Source organism: Bos indicus, chromosome 21 (genome assembly GCF_029378745.1).
Source record: "Bos indicus isolate NIAB-ARS_2022 breed Sahiwal x Tharparkar chromosome 21, NIAB-ARS_B.indTharparkar_mat_pri_1.0, whole genome shotgun sequence".
NCBI lineage: Eukaryota > Metazoa > Chordata > Mammalia > Artiodactyla > Bovidae > Bos > Bos indicus.
In genome coordinates, this window is record NC_091780.1 from 18938947 (window position 1) to 18956535 (window position 17589).

The window sequence follows — 17589 nt, forward strand, 5'->3', positions numbered from 1 at the left end:
GAAAGAGTGAAGAATAATCTTCATGAAATAAAGTCTTGTTAGGCCATTGTGATGCCCCAGAATTGCTGATGACTGAATTGTTACATAGACGTAAGCTCCCAAGATCAGGGACTATGCAGCCTCATGAAAACAGCATCATTATAAGACCTGACTTGATGAACTGATTCTTTTGAAGCGTGTGCTAGAGAAAACTCTAGAGAGTCAATTGGACAGCAAGGAGATCAAACAAGTCAATCCTAAAGGAAATCAACCCTGAATATTCATTGGAAGGATTGATGCTGAAGTTCCAATACTTTGCCCCCTCTGATGGGAAGAGTCAACTCATTGGAAAAGAGCCTGATGCTGGGAAAGATTGAAGGCAGAAGAAGGGGGTGACAGAGTATGAGATGGCTGGATGGCATCACCGACTCAGTGGACGTGAGTTTGAGCAGACTCCAGGAGATAGTGAAGGACAGGAGAGCCTGGTGTGCTGCAGTTCAAGGGGTCACAAAGAGTCAGACATGGCTTAGCAACTAAACAACAACTGCTTCTATGCCCATTTTACAGTCACCTAGAGTGATGATGTCTGTCTTGGCCAGAAGAGGCATGGGTGAGAGTTACTCTCAAGGAGAAATAATCTACCAGCTGCCACTGGTCTTATCCACTTATCCTCACATCTTCTCAGTGGCCCCAGACTGGTCTCATTTCCTCTCTGGGGTGGCTGATTATATTGCCCAGTCTGTTTAGTCAACACAAACCAACTTTTGATCTAAGACCTAAGGCTCTGAGTTCTTAAGGCCATGGTATTTACTCAATTCTCAAGGAATATGCAAGGAATGATAACTAGGCCATTTCCCCCATGCTCCAAAATAGCCTTGATGCTTGATGCTACAACATAATAATTCTGGGCAAGGCTCTGAGACAGAGGATTCCATTTTTCTAATTTTTCACAAAGATTTAAGATCCATTAGGGACTTGAGTTAATCTGCTAGAAATGATCTAACCATCTCTCTCTACTGGGCTCTCTCCAGTCTTACCCTACTTTAAAAATAAAAAAAATCTGTTTTTAAGAATTGTGACAAGTCATGACAGAAGAGATAGCACACTGTCTTAGAAGGGGGGACTTCAGCTTCAGAAGCCTACAACTTACTTCTTTCATTGTCTATGTTCTCCTGTGTTTTCCTGTGTCCCCCTGAGGTAGTGAATTCATTCATTACGTTATTCATTCATTCAATCACTCATTTACTTAGATTTATTAGGGATTTCCCTCTTCCAGTTGTTAAGAATCCACCTTCTAATGCATGAGATGTGGGTTTGAACCTTGTTCAGGGAACTAAGATCCCACATGCTGTGGGGCAACTAAGCTCCCATGCCATGACTAAAGAAGCCCACACACTGCAATAAAGACCTAGCACAGCCAAAACTAATAATAATAATAAATAAATAGGTAAGCTTATTACATGCCACTTGATACTAAGCACTGACTTTTAATGCTGGGCATATTGTTGGAGACAAGACAAGGTCTTCATAGGACTTATCTCCTAGAGCTGCTGCTGCCACCAAGTCACTTCAGTTGTGTCTGACTCTGTGCGACCCCGTAGACAGCAGCCCACCAGGCTCCCCTGTCCCTGGGCTTCCCCAGGCAAGAACACTGGAGTGGGTTGCCATTTCCTTCTCTAACGCATGAAACTGAAAAGTGAAAGTCAAGTTGCTCAGTCGTGTCCGACTCTTCACGACCCCATGGACTGCAGCCTACCAGGCTCCTCTGCCCATGGGATTTTCCAGGCAAGAGTATTTGAATGGGGTGCCATCACCTTCTCCGATCTCTTAGAGCAGGTGTCAGCAAACTACAGCCTGGAACCAAATCTATCCCACTGTCTATTTTTGTAAACACAGTTTTAACAAAACACAGACACACCAATTCAATGTACAAATTTTCTATGGAGCTGAGTATGACCTGCAAAGCCTAAAACATATCTAGCCCATTCAGGAAAAGTTTTCCAAGCATTGTCCCAGCAGATGATTGAGACAGCTAGTATATAGGTTAAAATATATATATACACATAAGATCAAGTATCCTTATGTTTTCAAACTGTGGTGCTGGAGAAGACTCTTGAGAGTCCTGTGGACTGCAAGGAGGTCAAACCAGTTAATCCTAAAGGAAACCAACCCTGAATATTCACTAGAAGGAGTGATGCTGAAGCTGAAGCTCTAATACTTTGGCCACCTGATGCAAAGAGCTGACTCACTGGAAAAGATCCTAATGCTGGGAAAGATTGAAGGCAAAAGGAGAAGAGGGCAGCAGAGCATGAAAATGGTTAGATTGCATCACTGACTCAAAGGACATAAATTTCAGCAAGTTCTGGGAGACAGTGGAGGGCAGAGGAGCCTGGCATGCTGCAGTCCATGGGGTCGCAAAGAGTCTGACATGACTTAAGGACTGAACAACAACAAAAAGTGTACACATGTCAAAACTACAGTGAGGTATTGACCTCACACCAGTCAGAATGGCCATCATCAAAAAATCTGCGAACAACAAATGCTGGAGGGGGTGTGGAATAAAGAGAACCTCTGACACTGTTGGTGGGAATGTAAACTGGTACAGTCACTGTACAGAACAGTATGGAGTTTCCTTAGAAAACTGAAACTAAAAACAATCATATGACTAGTAATCCCATTACTGGGCATATATCCTGAAAAAACTGTCATTCAGAAGGACACATGTACCCCCATGTTCAATACATCAAAATTATATTGCATTGGATGTATTTCCTTTTCCTCACCTTCATGATGGTAGACTCTGAAAGATGGGAAGAACCAAGAAAACAATTCTCCACAATTCTTGGGCTATCATTGCCTCCTTTTGCACAGCTTCCATTTATAGTGTTTCTTCTTGTTTCCATATCATTAGATTAATTGCACAGGATGGAAAATACTAGAAAGAAGCTGTAGGGGGACCACAGGTCCAACATGTCCATGATAAAATGATTCAGAAGTGGATGACGTGTCACCCCAGTTCCTCTACCCGGTATCAACATGACTTAAAATACGAGACACTTTTGGGACTTCCCTGATGGTCCAATGGCTAAGACTCTGTGCTCCCAATGCAGAGGGCCTGGGTTCAATCCCTGGTCAGGGAACTAGATCCCATATGAGTTTGCATGTCGCAACTAAAGATCCTGAGTACCATGACTAAGACCCATTGCAGTCAAATAAATAATAAATAAAAATAAATATTAAAAAAAGATTTAAGACACTTTTAGTGCGCTTTCATGAAGAAAAGATGGATTTGGGTGTCATGTAGATGTTTTCCAGGCTGATAAGCCATTTACCTTCTGCGAGTCACAATTTTCTAATCTAGAAAATGCAGGTAATAATGCCAACTTTGAGGGTATTTTTGATAAAGAATGAACTGGCATAATGCATGTGAAAGTGACTGGCTGGATTCCGGGTGCTTCCTGCCTATGATTTTCCCAGTTTCACGCTTCTTCCTGTCTTCATCCGCCAGGGGCACAGCACAGTGTGTGTTGATTCATGACCTAACTCTGGCTCCTTCTGATCTTTGATCAGTCTGTCTCACATCCCCAGAGGCAGCACTGCCTGCCTTCAGTGTAAGAGGAGTGTTGACATGAGAGATGAGCAGCGCCAGCTCACACATCTTGCTGATACCCGGGAGGAGGCAATGGATTAGCCTCTGAGTGCAAACATTTCACTTCTTCCTCTAGAGGCTTCTCTGCTTGGGCCCACCCAGCCTGCTCCTAGACAATGCCAAAATCGCTCCCCAATCTGGGGAAGTTGGAAGGAAAAAAAAAAAAAACTTTTAAAATCGATGAATTATTTAACATGATTCAGGCCTCAATGGATTCAGAACCAGTAGCCTCAGCATCTTGTAGGAGTTTGTTAGGAGTGCGGAATCATCTAGGACTTCCCTGCTGGCCCAATGACTGGGGATCCACCTGCCAAAGCAGGAACACGGGTTCAATCTCTGGTCTGGGAAGATCCCACATGCCCTGGAGCAACTAAGCCCCTGCGTCACAACGAGTGAAGCCCTTGCACCCTAGAGCCCCTGCTCTGCAACAAAAGGAGCCACTGCAATGAGAAACGTGTGCACTGCAGTGGGAGAGTGGCCCCTTCTCGCCACAACTACAAAAAGTCCACACACAGCAACGAAGACCCAGGGCAGCCAAAAATAAAAATAAATAAATCTCAGGTCACACTCCTGACCCACTGACTCAGAATCTTCACGTTCACAGGATCCTCACATGATCTATAGGCACATTAAAGTTTGAAGCCCACTGGGACAGACCAGGGTTTCTTTATCAAGAATTTATACAGATGTCTCAACCACATCCCCAGAGAGTGTTTCCTTTGGTCTGGAACTTTCTACAAGCTTTGTGGATGATTTTCATCTGCAGCCAGGGTCAAGGACTGCTGGTTTACAAACTGCTCATCTAGGTTGACACTCCCTGAAAGCTCAGCAGTGTTAACAGTCAGACCTCAAACCCCAGAGTGAATGTCTAATACAGTAGGGATTAGATAGGCAGTCTCCAAAGGTCCAGTCTACATTCATTAATCCCTATTCCATTGTTCTTTCCTGGGCAGATGGATAAGGATATAATTTCACTTTTACTTGTTATTGCCTGTTAGAATTCACAATCCCAACTCATTCAGTCTACCCAAATCAAATTCAAAAGAAGCTATCCTGCAATACTTGTTTTCAAGTTTATAGTGAGCACAGATGATTTCATGAAATATCTTCAGCATATCTTTCCCTCTGAACAAATGTTGATGCCTTCCTCCAACAATGCTCTCCTTTCTTTCTCTCATATCTACCTTTCTCTGCTGGTTTAACTTTTAGAGTCAATCTATCTTCTAAGCCCTAAACCAAAGATAGACTTTCTTTATAACTTTTTTCTAGGATTCCTCTAAGAATGGACTTATCCTTCCTCCTAATATCCTTATTGGATGATATGAAACTCTCTGAAGGAGAGTAACAGAAATGATGCTCCAAAAATAATCCAAGCACACCATCTCTACATTCTCCAACTTACTTGCAGCTAGCTTGGAGCTGTGTGAATGGTTCATGCCAAAAGACGTGAGAATAAGTTTTCTGTGCCACTTCTTGGCTGAGGCATTTAAGAGGCAGCATGCTAGCTCCATTTCTTTCTTTCTTTAAGTAGAAAACTTGGGAGTCACGTGTTTCTACGATAGTGTCACCAAGTAAAAAGAGCCTAGATCTCTGTGCCATCAGATAGTGGACAGCTCCCAGCCATCGAAATTGAATATAAAAGTATTGTGCTAAGCCACTAAGATTGGGATAGAGAGTTGTGGGTAGCAGCATCTGGCATTGCTTAACCTAGCAAGAGGTCCATGACATTAATGCATATCAAACTTCAATGTGAATATGAGTCATGTATGGATCTTGCTAAAATATTAAAATGCAGTAGATATAGGGAGGGACTTGAGATTCTGTCCCGTTTATAAGTTTCGGATGCTATTGATGATGCTGGCCCTTAGACAACAATTTAGTAGCAAGACTCTAAAACATTCTCCATTGCTCTATAATACTTGAACATATTCTTTCTCTCTCCAGCTAGACCATAAGCTCTTGCTGGCATGTATTAACATCTGTGCCACAAATATACTCAAGAAAGTTGAGAACATCAGCAAAAGTTATGGAGCACAGCCCTCTGAAAATTCTTTCCTCCATAAAAGCAATAAGAAAACTTGCAAAAAAAAAAAAAAAAAACTTATCCAAAACTGGGATTAATCAAAGACTTGAAGAAATCTGGGGAACATGTATGCCCTCCCCACAAATAGCAGAATGGTACTAAGAACAGGGAGCTTTGTAACCTTGTAATTTGTCCTAGTCCCTTTGTCTACTCTCCAGCTATTTGTTAGCTCTGAAAGATAACTGATCAATTTCAAATGAAAATCAATAGCCTATAAGCCATTGAGGGGAACAAAAGAGTCTGTAGCTCTTTAAAAGCCTCATTCTCAGAGTACTATAATTATGACCTATATAGTATATGCACTATGCAAGTTTAGTATCACTTATAAAGATGTCTGAATTTGGCAATAAGAAGTTCATGATCTGAACCACAGTCAGTTCCCGGTGTTGTTTTTGCTGATGGTATAGAGCTTCTCCATCTTTGGCTTCAAAGAATATAATCAATCTGATTTTAGTGTTGACCATCTGGTGATAACCATGTGTAGAGTCTTCTCTTGTGTTGTTGGAAGAGGGTGTTTGCTATGACCAGTGTATTCTCTTGGGAGAACTCTATTAGCCTGTGCCCTGCTTCATTCTGTACTCCAAGGCCAAATTTGCCTGTTACTCCAGGTGTTTCTTGATTTCCTACTTTTGTATTCCTGTCCCCTATAATGAAAAGGACATCTGTTTTGGGTGTTAGTTCTAAAAGGTTTTGTAGATCTTCATAGAACCATTCAACTTCAGCTTCTCCAGCGTTACTGGTTGGGGCATAGGCTTGGATTACTGTGATATTGAATGGTTTGGCTTGGAAACGAACAGAGATCATTCTGTCATTTTTGAGATTGCATTCAAGTACTGCATTTCGGACTCTTTTGTTGACCATGATGGCTATGCCATTTCTTCTGAGGGATTCCTGCCCGCAGTAGTAGATATAATGGTCATCTGAGTTAAATTTACCCATTCCAGTCCATTTTAGCTCAATGATTCCTAGAATGTCGACATTTCCTTTTGCCATCTCCTGTTTGACCACTTCCAATTTGTCTTGATTCATGGATCTAACATTCCAGGTTCCTATGCAATACTGCTTTTTACAGAATCAGACCTTGCTTCTATCACCAGTCACATCCACCACTGGGTATTGTTTTTGCTTTGGCTCCATCCCTTCATTCTTTCTGGAGTTATTTCTCCACTGATCTCCAGTAGCATATTGGGCACCTACCGACCTGGGGAGTTCCTCTTTCAGTATTCTATCATTTTGCCTTTTCACACTGTTCATGGGGTTCTCAAGGCAGGAATACTGAAGTGGTTTGCCGTTCCCTTCTCCAGTGGACCACATTCTGTCAGACCTCTCCACCATGACCCGCCCGTCTTGGGTGGCCCCACACGGCATAGCTTAGTTTCATTGAGTTAGAAAAGGCTGTGGTCCTTGTGATCAAATTGACTAGTTTTCTGTGATTATGGTTTCAGTGTGTCTGCCTTCTGATGCCCTCTCGCAACACCTACCATCTTAGTTGGGTTTCTCTTACCTTGGATGTGGGGTATTTCTCCACAGCGGTTCCGGCAAAGCGCAGCCACTGCTCCTTATCTTGGACAAGGGGTATCTCCTCGCAGCCGCCCCTCCTGACCTTGAACATGGAGTAGCTCCTCTCGGCCCTCCCGCGCCCATGCAGCTGCTGCTCCTCGGGCATGGGGTAGCTCCTTTCAGACTTAAATTGAAGAAAGTAGGGAAAACCACTAGACCATTCAGGTATGACTAAATCAAATCCCTTGTGATTATACAGTGGAAGTGAGAAATAGATTTAAGGGACTAGACCTGATAGATAGAGTGCCTGGTGAACTATGGACAGAGGATCCTGACATTGTACAGGAGACAGGGATCAAGACCATCCCCATGAAAAAGAAATGCAAAAAAGCAAAATGGCTATCTGGGGAGGCCTTACAAATAACTGTGAAAAGAAGAGAAGTGAAAAGCAAAGGAGAAAAGGAAAGATAAAAGCATCTGAATGCAGAGTTCCAAAGAATAGCAAGAAGAGATAAGAAAGCCTTCCTCAGTGATCAATGCAAAGAAATAGAGGAAAACAACAGAATGGGAAAGACTAGAGATCTCTTTAAGAAAATTAGAGATACCAAGGGAACATTTCATGCAAAGATGGGCTTGATAAAGGACAAAAATGGTATGGACCTAACAGAAGCAGAAGATATTAAGAAGAGGTGGCAAGAATACACAGAAGAACTGTACAAAAAGATCTTCATGACCAAGATAATCATGATGGTGTGATCACTGACCTAGAGCCAGACATTCTGGAATGTGAAGTCAAGTGGGTCTTAGGAAGCATAACTATGAACAAAGCTAGTGGATGTGATGGAATTCCAGTTGAGCTATTTCAAATCCTGAAAGATGATGCTGTTAAAGTGCTGCACTCAATATGCCAGAAAATTTGGAAAAGTCAGCAGTGGCCACAGGACTGGAAAAGGTCAATTTTCAATCCAATCCCAAAGAAAGGCAATGCCAAAGAATGCTCAAACTACCACACAATTGCACTCATCTCACATGCTAGTAAAGTAATGCTCAAAATTCTCCAAGCCAGGCTTCAGCAATACATGAACCGTGAAATTCCAGATATTCACGCTGGTTTTAGAAAGGCAGAGGAACCAGAGATGAAATTGCCAACATCCGCTGGATCGTCGAAAAAGCAAGAGAGTTCCAGAAAAACATCTATTTCTGCTTTATTGACTATGCCAAAGCCTTTGACTGTGTGGACCACACCAAACTGTGGGAAATTCTTCAAGAGATGGGAATACCAGACCACGGGACCTGCCTCTTGAGTAACCTATATGCAGGTCAGGAAGCAACAGTTAGAACTGGACATGGAACAACAGACTGGTTCCAAATAGGAAAAGGAGTACATCAAGGCTGTATATTGTCAACCTGCTTATTTAACTTATATGCAGAGTACATCATGAGAAATGCTGGGTTGGAAGCACAAGCTGGAATCAAGATTGCTTGGAGAAATATCAATAACCTCAGATATGCAGATGACACCACCCTTATGGCAGAAAGTGAAGAGGAACTCAAAAGTCTCTTGATGAAAGTGAAAGAGGAGAGTGAAAAGTTGGCTTAAAGCTCAACATTCAGAAAACGAAGATCATGGCATCCGGTCCTATCACTTCATGGCAAATAGATGGGGAAACAGTGGAAACAGTGTCAGACTTTATCTTTTGGGGCTCCAAAATCACTGCAGATGGTGATTGCAGCCATGAAATTAAAAGATGCTTACTCCTTGGAAGGGAAGTTATGACCAACCTAGATAGCATATTCAAAAGCAGAGACATTACTTTGCAAACAATGGTCTGTCTAGTCAAGGCTATGGTTTTTCCAGTGGTCATGTATGCATGTGAGAGTTGGACTGTGAAGAAAGCTGAGCACCAAAGAACTGATGCTTTTGAACTGTGGTGTTGGAGAAGACTCTTGAGAGTCCCTTGGACTGCAAGGAGATCCAACCAGTCCATTCTGAAGGAGATCAGCCCTGGGATTTCTTTGGAAGGAATGATGCTGAAGCTGAAACTCCAGTACTTTGGCCACCTCATGCGAAGAGTTGACTCATTGGAAAAGACTCTGATGCTGGGAGGGATTAGGGGCAGGAGGAAAAGGGGACGACAGAGGATGAGATGGCTGGATGGCATCACCATCTCGATGAACATGAGTATGAGTGAACTCTGGGAGTTGGTGGTGGACAGGGAGGCCTGGAGTGCTGCGATTCATGGGGTCGCAGAGTCGGAGACGACTGAGCGACTGAACTGAACTGAACTGATGGGACTGGATGCCATAGTTTTCTGAATGTTGAGTTTTAAGCCAACTTTTTCTCACTCCTCTTTTACTTTCATCTCAAGGCTCTTTAGTTCTTCTTCATTTCTTGCCAGAAGAATGGTTTCATCTGCGTATCTGAGGTTATTGATATTTCTCCCAGCAATCTTGATTCCAGCTTGTGCTTCTTCCAGCCCAGCGTTTCTCATGATGTACTCTGCATATAAGTTAAATAAACAGGGTGACAATATATAGCCTTGAGGTACTCCTTTTCCTATTTGGAACCAGTCTATTGTTCCATGTCCAATTCTAACTGTTGCTTCTTGACCTACATACAGATTTCTTAGGAGGCAGGTCAGGTGGTCTGGTATTCCCATCTCTTTCAGAATTTCCCACAGTTTGGTGTGATCCACACAGTCAAAGGCTTTGGCATAGTCAATAAAGCAGAAATAGATGTTTTTCTGGAACTCTCTTGCTTTTTCCATGATCCAGCGGATGTTGGCAATTTGATCTCTGATTCCTCTGCCTTTTCTAAAACCAGCTTGAACATCTGGAAGTTCATGGTTCATGTATTGCTGAAGCCTGGCTTGGAGAATTTTGAGCATTACTTTACTAGCATCTGAGATGAGTGCAATTGTATGGTAGTTTGAGCATTCTTTGGTATTGCCTTTCTTTGGGATTGGAATGAAAACTGACATTTTCCAAACCTGTGGCCACTGCTGAGTTTTCCAAATTTGCTGGCACATTGAGTGTAGCACTTTCACAGCATCATCTTTTAGGATTTGAAACACCTTAGCTGGAATTTCATCACCTCCACTAGCTTTGTTTGTAGTGATGCTTCCTCAGGCCCACTTGACTTCGCATTCTATGATGTCTGGCTCTAGGTGAGTAATCACACCCTCATGGTCATCTGGGTCATGAAGATTTTTTTTGTATAGTTTTTCTATGTATTCTTGCCCCCTTTTCTTAATATCTTCTGCCTCTGTTAGATCCATATCATTTCTATCCTTTATTGTGCCATTGTTGCATGAAATGTCCCCATGGTATCTCTAATTTTTTGAAAAGATCTCTAGTCTTTCCCATTCTATTTCTTTGCATTGATCTCTGAGGAAAGCTTTCTTATCTCTCCTTGCTATTCTTTGGGACTCTGCATTCAAATGGGTATATCTTTCCTTTCCTCCTTTGCCTTTAGCGTCTCTTCTTTTCTCAGCTATTTGTAAGGCCTCCTTAGACAATCATTTTGCCTTTTTGCATTTCTCTTTCTTGGGTATGGTCTTGATCCCTGTCTCCTGTACAGTGTAAGGAACCTCCTTCCATAGTTATTCAGGCATTCTGTTTATCAGATCTAATCCCTTGAATATACTTGTCACTTCCACTGTATAATCATAAGGGATTTGATTTAGATCACACCTGAATGGTGCAGTGGTTTTCTCTACTTTCTTCACTTTACGTCTGAACTTGGCAATAAGGGGTTCATGATCTGAACCACAGTCAGCTCCCGGTCTTGTTTTTGCTGACTTTGGCTGCAAAGAATATAATCAATCTGATTTTGGTGTTGACCATCTGGTGATGTCCATGTGTAGAGTCTTCTCTTATGTTGTTGGAAGAGGGTGTTTGCTATGACCACTGTGTTCTCTTGGCAAAACTCTGTTAGCCTTGACTTGCTTTGTTTTGTACTCCAAGGCCAAATTTGCCTGTTATTCCAATTATCTCTTGAATTCCTTCTTTTGCATTCCTCTCCACTATGATGAAAAGTACATCTTTTTTGGGTGTTAGTTCTAGACAGTTTTGTAGATCTTCATAGAACCATTCAACTTCAGCTTCTTCAGCATTATTGATTGGGGCATAGACTTGGATTACTGTGATAGTGAATGGTTTGCCTTGGAAACGAACAGAGATCATTCTGTCCTTTTTTGAAATTGCACCCAAATACTGCATTTCAGACTCTTTTGTTGGCTATGATGGCTACTCCATTTCTTCTAAGGGATTCTTGCCCACAGTAGTAGATATAATGGCCATCTGAGTTAAATTCACCCATTCCAGTCCATTTTAGTTCATTGATTGAAATACTGCTTAGTCATGCCAAAACATGGATGAGCCTTGAAAAGAAGCCAGACCTGATAGAGCACATATTGCGTAATTCAATTTAGGTGAGATGTCTAGTATAGAGAAATCCAGAGGCAGAAATTAGATTAGAAGTTTCCCAGGACTGGAAGAGAGGAGACTTGATAGTGACTACCAGTGGGTGTGGGATTTGTTTCTGGGACGATGAATATATTCTGGATTTAGAATGGTGGTCATTGAGCTGTCTTGTGAAGGTGCTGAAAATGATTGAATTGTATATTTTGAAAGGAAAAGACATAGTATGTTAGTTTTATTTCTATAAAAGTATAAAAAGGAATAAAATAGAAATGGTTGAGTCGAAAATTATAATAACTGAAAGACGTGAAAATAAAGTATAAACAAAAAGAAATTCAAATAGGAAGGCATGAGGAAAGAAGAATAGAGGGCAGTAAAAATACTTTGTATTTTATTAGAAACACTGCTGCACATGCAGAAGTTTCCTGAATAAGTCTTCTTTTTCAGACTTTTCATATGCTATTTCCTCTCCCAGTACATTCTTTCTACTCATCTTCCAGGGAAAGCTTAACTCGTGAAGCTCAAATTTTGACTCCAGTAGACAGCATTCCTATCTTCCCTCAGCTGTTAGTCTCTCAGTTTTCTGCATAGCCATAGCTTTTATTATCAATTCTATGAAAGTGGCTCTGTATTTTCAATTTTTATATATTAATCAAGGCATAAACTACCTGGTAGCCCAGACAGTAAGGAATCCTCTTGCCAAGGCAGAAGACACAAGTTCAGTCCCTGGGTTGGGAAGATCCCCTGGAGAATGAAATGGCTACTCACTCCACTATTCTTTCCTGCAGAATTCCATGGACAGAGGAGGCTGGTGTGCTACAGTCCATGGAATCACAAATAGTTGGACACAATTGAGCAACTAACACTAATACTCTACATCAGTAAAGTACAAAAATGTTAAGGATAGAGCTCAATTAATTTTTATGTATGCAAAAGTCATGTGACTACACCCAGTTAAGATACAGAAGATTTTAAGCCTCCCAAAAGTCTTCTTGTGCCCTCCAAGCTAGATAATCAAAAGTGAAGTGAATGTAAAAGTCACTCAGTTGTGCCTGACTCTTTGCAACCCCATGGACTACCAACTATAGTCCATCCAATTCTCCAGGCCAGAATACTGGAGTGGGTAGCCTTTCCCTTCTCCAGGGGATCTTTGCAACCCAGGGATCGAACCCAGGTCTCCCACAGTGCAGGGATATTCTTTACTAGCTAAGCCACAAGGGAAGCCCAAGTATACTGGAGTAGGTAGCCTATTCCCTCTCCAGCACATCTTCCAGACCCAGGAATCTAACTGGGGTCTCCTGCATTGCAGGTGGATTCTTTACCAACTGAGCTATCAGAGATAAAGATAATCACTATTCTGACCTCTCCCTGAATACATCAGTTATGTCTGTTTTTGAACTTCATATTCTTGAAATCAAATCATGAAATCTGAGTTCTAGCCTGTCTGGATTTCCCATTCAACATCAGTTTGTGAAATTCATCCATGTACTTGTATGTAGTGCCAGGTGCTATTTTTCATTGATGTATAGTATTCCAATAAAGATACTGAAATGTGTTTATCCATTCAAATGTTGGTGGCTATATATGTGTGTTTCCACTAGGGGGCTGTCATGAATAAAGTTTCCTGGACACTTCCTACATACTCCTTTTAGTAAACGCAAGCCCTTATTTCTGTTGGGTATAAACACAGGAGTGGAAGTGTCGGGTTATTGCAGATAACTCTGTTTAGCTTTGGTAGACAGAAACAGTTTTCCAAATTGCTTGGTCTGTTCTATAAAATCCAGAACAATGTGTGAAAGCATGGTTGTTGTCATTGTTCAGTCACTCAGTCACGTGTGACTCTTTGTGACCCCATGGACTGTAGCACGCCAGGTTTCCCTGTCCTTCATTATCTCCTGGAGCTTGCTCAAGCTCATGTCCATTGATTTGGTGTGATGCTATCCAACCATCTTGTCCTCTGTTATCCCCTTATCCTCCTGTCTTCAGTTTTTCCCATCATCAGGGTCTTTTCTAATGAGTCAGCTCTTCCATCAGGTGGCCAAATTACTGGAGCTTCAGCTTCAGCATCAGTCCCTCCGATGAATACTCAGGATTGATTTCCTTTAGTATTGACTGGCTTGATCTCCTTGCAGTCCAAGGGACTCTCAAGAATCTTCTCCAACACCACAGTTCAAAAGCATCAGTTCTTCAGCACTCAGCCTTCTTTATGGTCCAACTCTCACATCCATTCATGACTACTGGAAAAACCATAGCTTTGAGAGCATGGTGCTATGTTTTCATTGCCAGTCTACATAACTTTCTCCTCCCTAAACTATTAGCATCCTGAGGGCACAGACTGTATTCTGTCACCTCTAAGTACTCAGTACACTGTCTGGCATGGAAGAAATAGGAAATAATTCTTGCACAGCCCTATTCTAGAGACCAGCTACCCTTTTCTGCAAAGGGTGAGGTAGTAAATGTTTTAGGCTTCATACAGTCTCTGTCACACTCCTTAACTCTGCCATTTAGCAGTACAGCAGCCATAAATAATATATACATCAATAAATGTAGCTGTGCTCTAATAAAACTTTATTTATAAAAACAGGGGGTGTGTCAGATTTGACCAGAGGTAATTCACCTACCCCTGTGCTATACAACCTTCAGTCCTAGCCTCATCATTTCTCTGACCTCATCTCCTACCAACATCTCCCTTGCTCACACCAGTCCAGCCACAAAGACCCTCAGAACACTCCCATCCCAGAGTCTCCTCATCTCCAGATCCTCTGCATCTTTCTTCTTATTTCCTCAGAGTGACAACCTCACCTCCTTCAACTCACCAAATGTGCATAATTTCAATGCTTTCTCATCTTCTTTCCTTGGTTTATTTTCCTCCATAGCACTTACTGCCATCTAACATATTATGTATCTTACTTCCTATGTCATGTTCCAACTCACTATCATCACTCTTCCTGATCCCACACACTTATACATTAGAGAAGAGATTTCTGACATTTTTCCTTCACTGCTGCATCCCCAGAGCCTGAAACAAAGCCTAGTAGGTAGCAGAAGCATCATATGTATTTGTTGAATGCTTGCAGACACACATGGCTTCTGAACCGGGGCCCATGGTTAGGAAGTCTACTGTTTCGATGCTCTCTCTAATCCTCATGACTGCTGTGGGCCCCAGCAATGCCCTATAGTCATGAAGCTTGAGCATCCAGATAGCAGGAACACAGGGACTGAGAAATGGTCCACACCACAGAGCACAGGCTCAGCAGAGGAGGGGAGACAATGAGGCACAGTGGGCCACCAAAGTTACATGCAGATTCACATGGGTTATTATGCAATATTATTGTGGTGTTGCTGTTGTTCAGTTGCTAAGTCATGCCCAGCTCTTTTCAACCCCATGGACTATACCCATCAGGCTCCTCTGTCCATGGATTTTCCAGGCAAGAATACTGGAATGGGTTGCCATTTCCTTCTCCAGGGATCTTCCCAACCCAGGAATCAAACCTGCATCCCCTGCCTTGGCAGGCAGATTCTTTACCACTGAGCCACCAGGGAAGCCCATATTAGATATAGATAATTACACAGTATCACCAAATTATAAAAATTAGAAGTAGAAAACAGTAATGATGCTAATGGAAACCCTATTTTCATTTGAGATCTTCTTTCCAAATAGGTCAGAGTGTTTTAGTCTGTTTCCCCAAAGTCATTCTCCAAGGGGGAAAAGGTTGATGGGTAAGTTGAAACCCCATTTAGTAGAACGGCAAACTGAGCTATAGAATTAATTGATTGAGCAAAGTCTGGACTACAACTCCAGTCAATCATTCCTTCCACCTTGCCCCTGGGCTGTTCTGGCCCTGCATATACCTTCCGGGGAAAATTCATTGTTCTAACTGTCAAGGACTTCGGAGAAGAAAGCGTCCAGACTCTGAAAACCACTGCATGATATGTATTTTAATTATTCTCTAGAGAATAAGCAATCTGTTGAGAAAGTTCTTAGCTCTTCATGAGATCTTTTCATCATTCCTCAAAAGCTTTAAAAACCCAATGATTACCCATGAAAAGAAATTCACAGACAATGCCAGCCTCCCTTCTACCCACAGTTTTGGCCAGGTAACCTCAGGCAGTATTTCTTATCTGTCCCATTCAGGGCAGAAGAGCTAGAAAAGCTTTTTGAAATAAAAGATGGAAATAACATTTATAGTACAGGTATAAAGTTCCAGCTTTATGCTAAACATTTACATCTCTTGTTCTAGCATTGTTCAGAAAGCATTGTGGTCCTTGTTTATGGAAATTAGGGAACTTTAGGTGTTAGGTCCAAAAATTTGTCCAATAACACACACAACTGGATGGTGGCTGAGAAGGGAATCAAACCAAAGTCTTTTTTTATTCTAAAACACCAGAATTGCCATGTATTCATGGCTGTGAGTGGAAATGATTCCCAGGCAAGCCACTTAGGAAAAGATATCCCTAATTCCAAAACCACTACATAACAGGATAATTGTGTAAATAATAGTGATATTAATCATTAGCATCATCTTTATAAATTGATTTTTTTAACAGTTTCACTGGGGACTTTCCTGGTGGCTAAGCAGTAAAGAATCTGTCTGCAGTGCTGGAGATACAGGAGACACTGATTCTAGCCCTGGCTAGGGATGAGCCCCTGAAGAAGAGTATGGCAACCCACTCCAGTATTTTTACCTGGGGAACCCCACAGACAGAGGAGCCTGGCCAGCTACAGTCATAGAGTTTCAGAGAGTCAGACACGACTGAAGCAACTGAACACAGCAACAGTTCCAGTGAGTACAATTCATGTGGCAAAAGTTCACCCACTTTAAGTGTGCAAATTGGTAGGTTTTAGCACATTCATGGAGTTTTGCAATCATGACCAAGATCTAAGTTTAGAACATTTTCACCACTCAAAGGAAACCCTGAACCCCTTAGTACTCACTCCTCATTTCTCCCACAACCTCCAGCCCTAGGCAAACACAAATCCACTGTCTGTCTTTATAGATTTGCCTGTTCTAATCATACAAATGGAATCATGTAATATGTAGTCTTCAGTGACTGGCTTCTTTGACTTAACATAATATTTTCAAGGTTCAACTACATTATAGAGTGCATCATAATTTCATTCCTGCTAATTGCCAAAAATATTCCCTTGTTCAGATATATCACATTTTGTTTATCTATTCATCACGAAATGGACATTTGGGTTGCTTGCACTTTTGGCCATTGTGAATAATGCTGCTATAATGCTGCTATGGGTTTTTTGTGTGAACATATGTTTTATTTCTCTTAAAACCCTTGGCGTGGAACTTTTGGATCATATGATAACTCTGTGCTTCACTTTCCAAGAAACCGCACACTGTTTTCCAAAGGGGTTGCACCATTTTCCATTTCCACCAGCAGTGTTTGAAGGTTCCAATTTCTCCTCATCCTCACCAACGCCTGTTACTGTCTTTTTGATTATAGCCATCTTAAAGGAGATGAAATAGGATCTCACTGAGGTTTTGATTTGCATTTTCCCTAGTGATTAATGATGGTAATATCTTTAGATGTGTTTATTGGCCATTTGTACAATCTTCTTTTTAGAAATGCCTATTCAGACCTCTTTCCCATGTTTAATCAGGTTACCTTTTATTACTGAATTGTAAGATATATATTTTTCCTCTACATAAGCTTCTTATCAGATATTTGGCTTGGAAATACTTTATCCCATTCTATGGATTGTGTTTTTACTCTTGACAGACTCATCTAATGTACAAAAGTTTTTAATTTTGATAAAAGTCTAATGTATCTATTTTTTCTTCTGTTGCTTATACTTTTGCTATTGTGTCTAAGAAACCACTGCCTAACCCTACTAAGATTGACTGTATGTTTTCTTCTAACAGAGTATAGTTTTAGCTCTTACATTTGTTTTTGTATTTTGCATAATTTTTGCATATCACATCAGGTACAGGCCCAAGTC

At 41.5% G+C, this 17589-nt stretch overlaps 1 non-coding gene across 1 annotated transcript; it reads left to right on the plus strand.

The window, feature by feature from the left end:
- The first annotated feature begins 3046 nt into the window (after positions 1-3046).
- On the plus strand, positions 3047-3119 carry TRNAG-CCC (transfer RNA glycine (anticodon CCC)). The gene has a single exon. It is a non-coding gene; the product is annotated as a tRNA-Gly (tRNA).
- Positions 3120-17589: the final 14470 nt, after the last annotated feature.